Source organism: Gavialis gangeticus, unplaced genomic scaffold (assembly GCF_001723915.1).
Source record: "Gavialis gangeticus isolate Ggan-Ray unplaced genomic scaffold, GavGan_comp1, whole genome shotgun sequence".
In the NCBI taxonomy this organism is placed as follows: Eukaryota; Metazoa; Chordata; order Crocodylia; family Gavialidae; genus Gavialis; species Gavialis gangeticus.
Genome location: NW_017728993.1, coordinates 38,344,669 through 38,352,303, shown reverse-complemented (window position 1 = coordinate 38,352,303; position 7,635 = coordinate 38,344,669). Strand labels below are relative to the sequence as shown.

Sequence of the window (7,635 nt, the reverse complement as noted above, 5' to 3'; positions counted from 1 at the left end):
ACTCCCTGGACAAACCTCAGCTCTGTCCCACACCCGGTCTTGACTTGGCTGGGCAGCGCCTGCCCCAACCCCTGCCCCAGCCCCACTCTCTCCCTTACCATGGGGTCCTTGATCTGCACCCCCATGCCCCTTCCCTCCCCCCTCCCTTTCCACCACAACAGACTTACTGGCTGGACACAGCTCTCCAAGCTGCTGGGCTGCGCTCCTCGCTGCCTATTTGCTGCTCTGCAACTGTGCACATACACAGGGCATTTATTGGCCACATTATCAGCCACATCAGGCAGAAAAAGCCATTTCCAATACAATTTTCTTTATATCAGTGCCGATCTGATATTGGACCGGTGTATCAGTGCACCTTTACTAGAATATGTGCTGCTTTAAAAAAAAAAATACGTGAGGTCACCTTTTGTGTGGTGATTGGGTACCTTAGTTCTTTTCTAAATAAGAAAAACAAATCCTGAAATGTAAATAAAGGTTCAACTGTTTTAAGTTGATCTTTGGATTTTGCCTTTCTTTGTTAATTTGTAAAATACCTGTGAAAGTGTTGTTCATGACAGTTACTTAATCTGTCTAATCATTAAGCTCAAATGTCAATGTTCTTGCTTTTATTGCTATGCCAGATCTTGGAATAGTTTTTTAAGTCACTGATGTCTGAAACAGAAGCATTGGCTCTTAAGTCTGCCAACAGCATGACTAAGGCTGAATAGCTTAATCAATTTAGTCTAACAGAATTGGAAAGTGGCAAGCCTTCTTCAAAATCTTCTGGCTAAAACATAAAATGGATCTTTCCAGTACCCACCACAACAGGCTATAACATAACATAATGTAACTGTTTGTCAAATTTGAGAAGAGCTTGTAACAAGACTTTAGGTCAGTGATTCTCAACCAGAGTGCCATGTGCCTTTAGATCCTTTCAAAGGTGCTGAGGCGTGCCAGTGGGGTGCAAACAATATTTGCACTGTTAGGTGTCCCAACACAATTCATAAAATAAATCCAGAGAATTCAAATAGGAATTCACAGTGTTAAAACATTTTGACCTGTTGTGGTTTTTCTGAGATCTCTGCAGCAAAAATACTGCTCTATGATTTTTGGTAGTAAAACAAAGTGAAAAGTCAGAGCTGACATTTTCTGAAGGATGATTTGAGTCTAGGAAGGTTCACAATCACTACTTTTAGGTAGAGGTATGGTATAGTACAGGCAACTAGACTTTTCTGTGTGGTCAATTAACTGTGTCTATTATGAGTACAAAGTTAATACATGTACTTTCTTTCTTAGCTAGACCACTAAGCATGTCTGCACATTACTGCAGCTGAGACATGGTTTAGCTGGGAGAATGGTTTTCTGCTTATCACAAGAGTCTTGGATTAACCGAGACTGAACCCAGAGCAGTATGTGCTGCAATGTGGCTTTTTGCCATCTCTGAACATACACGTAAATCCAATGTGCCTATAAGTATAGCTGAGGCATTGTCCAGTAATGGCACTTTAATCAGCTGTTACACCAGATCCTCCAGTATGAATAAGCTGTGCTTGTTTCAGGATTCCAGGGGGTGATGCAAATATGACTTTTAAGTCACTGCTTCTCTAAGTCTCTGACCAGATTACTCTCTGGCACAATTTAAGGTTAGAGACTGACAGAGAGGCAAAAGGGCTGGGGATATCACTCAGATGCGTCCTCAGCTGTGGAAGTGTATATGAGGTGTGCAGTAGCCACTGTAGAGCTTCCTGCACTGCAGGGAATTCTCTATTGCCTGAAAAAGATCTGCTTTATCCAAGCACACCTCTACAAATTGCATCAAAGCCAGAAAGCACTATGCCTTCTAAAATTACAGCCTGTTTGTTAAATACTGTTGTGGCAGTAAGTTTATGGCCTGGCACCCTCTGGTGGACATTTTGAGAAGTTATTTTGAAGAATGGCTGCAATGTTGTCCAAGTGTTCTCCAAACTATATTTTGAGAACCTTAGAGTGATATATTGTCACTCTATGCTAATGAACACACACTCAATAAAAAGTTAGTGCCCTTGTCTAGGATCAAAAGGCACATGTGAATCCCTCCTCTTAGCTCTTCCAGACTTCCTGTAGCTTTACAACTACTTCTACATCTAGGCAAGTTTCTTCTGATTGAATCTCTTTAACAAACTCCCACTTTTGCTGCATATGCACAAGTGTATCTGCACACCTCAAATAGAGTGGTGATATTTTCCTACATTTATCATGCAACTTTGCCCACATCATCTGCACTCTGTATTTTATCTCCCAATGACAGCTACCAATATAAGTCTTCTCCCCCCATTTAAAAATAAATTGAAAAAAACCTACCCAAAGAATGTTTCTTTCTACCCATCTCATATTCACTTTCCCATTCAAATAATATTTGTCTGTGCCAGAATAAGAGTTGGATTTAATACCTTGCAACCTCTCTATTCTAGTGGATGGGGAAATTCTTGTTTTTTTCCTCTAGCTAAGATATTTAGATAAAATAAGCATGATTTTAACATATGCAAGGTTATTTTAAGTTTTGTTCAGGTTTCTAAAATGTATTTGCTATATTCTTTTCTCTCCCTCAAAACCTTATACAGTTGGCTTTATTAAGCAAGGCACCTTGATTATTCATATTGAGAGATTTAAAAAATAGAAGTAGGGTTTTATATAAACCCCTGAAAATTTTCCCCCAAATAGCTTTTTGTAAATAGCATAATCAAACTTTGTGATGGTATGATGTGATATGAAAAATTTTAATTGGCATTTTTTTGTGATCACATGCATATTTAACTTGTGGCTACTTGCAGGGCATGCTAACAGTTGCAACGTACCCAAGCGCTGCACCAGCACTTACCTGAGATAGAAACTTTTATCATTTGTTTCTTCTTTACTAGAACTGCAGCTTTAATTTAAAAATAAAATAATTCTTTATTAGTTATAGCTGTGAAGACAACTTTAGAAATATAAACCCACCAGAACTAAATCATGGTTGAGTTTGAAGAGAGCCCTGATAAAGGTGAACAGTCCTACTCCCCTCTGGGAGGAGTTAACTCAGAGGCCAAGCGATGGCAGTTTTAAAATGGTAATATTGTTAGCTATTTTATTCCTCACATAATAAAGAGAAGACACAGAACAGCACAGTATACCATGAGTGGGGACTTGTTTTCATGGCACTGGGAAGATGCCACCTATATTCTTCCAAGCCCAAAGAGATCAGCAAGGCAAACGGGATATCTCAGTTCCTTCCATGACCCAGATCCCATTTGTTCTTTTTTGTTTTATTAACGTATTTCGTGTTCAGTCAACTCATATCGACTGAGCGGAGCTCAGTTGTTCCAAAAAACCATACCGATTGCGCAGGGTGAAATCAATCTGTTCAAACAGCAGGTAGGGCGCCACAACCAGCCAGCATCCTCCTCTCGGCTCTCACCCTGGGACTCAGCGCTCCCGAGTGCAGGGGCAGGCGGCCTGCGCGCGTCGGGGGGCCCCGGGGCATTCACGACGAAGGAGAGGGGGCAGGACCCACGTCCACCCCCATCCCCGGGGCCAGCGGGGCAGGGAGGCACGGCCTGTGCTCGCCGCGCGGCCGGGCCGGGCTGGGCTGGGCCTATCCCCGCTGGGAGGTGCCGCTGCCAGAGGAAGCGGAACTGCTCGGCAAGGGGCGGGATCGGGCGGGATCCCCGGCGCGGGCAGCGCTGCACGTCCTCGCCGGCGCGGGCCTGGCGGCCTGTGGGCAGGTACCGGAGCCGGGCGCGGGCGGGGCAGGGCTGCCTGGTGGGAGCTGGGCCTTCAGGCCTTGCCCCGGTGTCGGCCTGAAGTGCTGACCCCGCTCCCTCGACGGACACCCGCGGCAGACCCCTGTCTGATCGGAAGGGAAGCAAGGGTTGAGGGTAAGACCTTTTATTGGGCCAGCGGTGTAGCTGGACTCCAGTGAGAGCAGCTCACAAATGTAAGGCGCTCTCTACGCAGGGGTGACGGGACACGCAAGCCCATGGGATGGAAATGCAACAGGACTCCCAGGGGTAGAGTGAGACAGACGCTTCCCCTTCTCCCTCCTCACTACGGCCCAGAAATGATGAGCCTAACAGAGAATAGCACCAGCATGTACTCCTGGGAACGGGGAGCGTTTCTTTGCCTGATGCAGAGTGTCTGTCCTCTTGGGATACTGACTTTGCATAGCCCCCCCCCCCATCATTTTTAGCAGCAGTCTTAAACGATGGCTTCTTGGGTTGCCTTGATTATTATTTTATAAACAGTGCAAGTAAAACCTGAGAAAGGATCTCCTGTTTCTCGGTGCGTTCTCCTCCTCGCATCTGCATCTTCCTGCAGCACAGAGTGGTGGTTTGGGCGCCAGGGTTTGTTAAAGCCGCACAGCCTAGCACCGCAGTTTGAGTTGTGGAAGGCGCTCTGAAATATGTGACCCCAATGTTGTGTTCTGGGGGCTGAAAAGTGTACGGGATTCCTGAGTTGTGTCGCCTTCACCAAGATGCTGAAGCAACACGGTATCTCGCAGCATGCAAAACTACGCGTGTGCTTAACGTTGGCATTGGAGCCCAAGAGTTTCTTCAGACTGAAGAACAATGAATGTTTTAGAGTAACCAGAGTTGCTAACTGTTCTCATTCTTCTTATACAATATGAGAGACAGATAGAGAAGAAATAAAAAGTAAAACCACCAGTTTCAAGACACAAAACCAAGGCATAAAAGTTAAACTGGGTTATTTTGACTCAATTCCTTGGGGTTTTTCCACACTCGGCCTCGCATCCTGGTTACAAATTTATGATGTACCATCAGGATGGATGCCATTTGGTTAGCAGTGCAAAGTGCCTTGAGCTGACACTGAATGACTTCTCCAGGCACTGGAGAGCAGCTAGGCAATATGAAACAGGGACATTTGGGATCTTATTTGGGTCCAAGAGGATGAGGGCTGAATAGGATACTAGGGAGTGGGTTGTGGGTGCTGAGCACAGAATTGAGGAAAGGACCAAAGGCAGTTTTCTAAAATGAGCAGAATAACCCAGGGTTGCCAGGTGAAAAGAAAAGCTCCTCTCCCTGTTAAGAAACTCCCCCAGAGTCTTCTGGTCCCACCTAACTTAGATGTTATTTTCCTCGGCACACATCCCTACCTTGCTACACATCCACATCTCCTCAGTTCTATTAAGGAAACTTTGCTTCTTGCCCTCATGCCAGTCCTCTCTGTCCCTGACTGGAGAAGAGTGGTTACGGTAAGAGTAGTCACTTGTCTTTTTCTCTTCCAAGTAGCTCCTTAGCTTTTCCACTCTTTATGGGCAGCAAGCACCTGGTAAGCAGGCACCAAGTATCTATCTGGTAATCAGAGGTTCAGGTTTGACAGTAATCAGAGGTGCAGGTTCTCGCTATCTGGAAGTCATGGTGCACGTGTCGGATCCTCTCAACTGTTCCTGAACGCTTTCTGAGTTACCAGCCCCTACCTCTTGGTTAGCTGGGAGCCTATAACTGGTTAGACTGGATAGTGCAAAAAAGAAAAAAAATCCAAAAGAGAATAATGTTGTATGTATTTCTAGAGAACATTCCAATTTTTAAAAGCATGACTAGGGCTGAAAAAGTGAATAGTGTTCTTGGGCTGGAAGAAGCTCCATTTTGACGAGCTAAATTTGTTCTAGTTAATTTTATGCACAGTACAGCATATGAGCACCATAGCAGAGCAAATTCATTGACAAACTGTTTAAAGTGTCATCGCCTGAAATTGAACTTTCCTACGTAGTACTTGGCATAGGTGCCAACTCTCTGGGTGCTCCAGGGCTCAAGTACCCACCCAAAAAAACCAGCATGTGCTCAGCACCCATGAGCCATGGCGGCAGGCTGCTTGCAGACATTAACCCCTCTCCTCAACTCCCCCCACACACCCTTTACCAGAAACAGCAGTGCATTATTTCAACCTCAGCTATTATATAAAAGTGCCAAAAAGAGCCCCGCTAAACTGCCTGGTCTTCACAGATGCTGGTGTCAGAGCTGGATTGAAGTAATGTGTTGCCTCTTCTGAGCATGCACATTACTTCAATCCAGCTCTGACACCAGCATCTGTGGTGCGCTTGACATGGGAACACACCAAGTTTAAAGTAAAGCGCCATTTTGGGTTGTTTTTGTTTTTTTTATTTCTGCAAGCATTCACTGGCAAAAGCAAAAGTCAGTGCCTATGGTACTAGGGAGTCCTTCTGTGTCCTGTGAAATGTATTCATCTGTTTTGTACAATAGCAAACCTGGAAGGGAGATTTTTATGGAAGTGTGCACATAGTAGCAGGTCATGTATTTGCTTTCCAGAGAGAATGCACAGGAGGTCTCTGTTGCTTCCCATTGGAACAGACTCATTTGGAAGGCACTCATTTGTGTGCCAGGAGAGAAAGATGTGTTTTTATAGGAGATAAAGTGCATGTTTTTATAAGTATTTTTATTGGGGCATTTTCAGCTTTGTGCCCATTAATCTTGATAATAGTTCCCTTTAAATCCGAACAAATAAACAGAAATGTGGTGGCAACAGAGGCAATCCAGTAAGTCTAGTTGCATCATTATTACATGCTGAGACCCTAGTTTTCCCTGTTGATATTCTTCAGCAAAGTGTTGATAATTTATCCACTCTGCTCTATATGAAACTTTTACAATTCACTGTTTTTCAATGATGTTAAAAAATATGTCCCAGTTTTTATTTCCAGATGATTTCCAATTTCCAGCAATTTCCAGATTGATTGCATTCAAATGTTGGCAGGTCAGTAGTGGTCCAGGTTTGAAGCTTTGAGCAGTATTTTGCATGTTGCCTCATGCTGTGCTCTGACTTCAGCTTGCTTGTCCATTATAGTATTAATCAAAAGGGGGCAAGAGGGCGCAAAAGCCCCCATGGCTCACCAGAAGCATACAGAAACGTCTCCTGGCTAAAAGGGAGGTGTACACCCAATGGAAGGGAGGGGCCATCACCAGGGAGGACTGTACCTCGGTTGGTCGGGGCTGCAGGGGGGGGCGGTCAGAAAGGCCAAGGCAGAGATGGAACTGGGACTAGCTACCCGGATCAAGGACAACAAGAAGTCCTTTTTTAAATACATAGGGGGTAAAAAGAAGGTACTGGATAACGTGGGGCTCTGCAGGACACACTAGGTAATCTGGCCGTTGCACCAGACAGCAAAGCTAACCTATTTAACGATTTCTTTGCCTCCATTTTCCTGAGCAGGGACTGGGTCACACCCCCCACTGGGACCCCTGTAGGTCCCAGGGGAGGTGCACCTAGGCCTAGGGTCAGTGAGGATCTAGTCAGAGAACTTCTGGAGGGACTGGACATATTTAAATTAGCAGGTCCTGACAATCCCCACCCTAGAGTGCTGAGGGAATTAGCAGAGGTCATTGTGGGACCCCTGGCACGGCGTTATGAGCACTCGTGATGCTCTGGTGTGGTGCCAGAGGACTAGAAAAGGGCCAATGTGGTTCTCCTTTTCAAAAAAGGGAGGAAGGAGGACCGAGGAAACTATAGGCCAGTTTGTCTTACCTTCGTCCTGGGGAAGCTTTTTGAGAAAGTTATTCTGGCGCATGTCTGTGAGGGGCCAGCAGGGGAAATTATGCTTAGGGGCAACCAACGGGTTCATTCGAGGCAGGTCCTGTCAGACCAACCTGGTGGCCTTCTATGACCAGG

General features: G+C 45.3%; 1 protein-coding gene and 1 long non-coding RNA gene across 7 annotated transcripts in view; one reads left to right on the top strand and one right to left on the bottom strand.

The window, feature by feature from the left end:
* LOC109286818 overlaps positions 1-3,224 on the bottom strand; it is a 32,646-nt gene extending 29,422 nt beyond the window's left edge. The window contains exons 1-2 of one of the 2 annotated variants that reach the window (XR_002094691.1): positions 3,129-3,224; positions 2,837-2,884 (exon numbers count right to left, since the gene is read on the bottom strand). This is a non-coding gene — a long non-coding RNA (uncharacterized LOC109286818). Of the gene's footprint in view, positions 1-2,836 lie in introns of both variants that reach the window. The other variant, XR_002094690.1, reaches the window with a different exon arrangement.
* A 551-nt stretch (positions 3,225-3,775) lies between these two features.
* Positions 3,776-7,635, top strand: part of KYAT3 (kynurenine aminotransferase 3) — a 42,876-nt gene continuing 39,016 nt past the window's right edge. For 2 of the 5 annotated variants that reach the window (XM_019501573.1, XM_019501571.1), the window contains exon 1: positions 3,777-3,931. The gene's annotated coding sequence lies outside the window, so the exon portion shown is untranslated. Of the gene's footprint in view, positions 3,932-7,635 lie in introns of all 5 variants that reach the window. The other 3 variants (XM_019501576.1, XM_019501572.1, XM_019501574.1) reach the window with 3 other exon arrangements.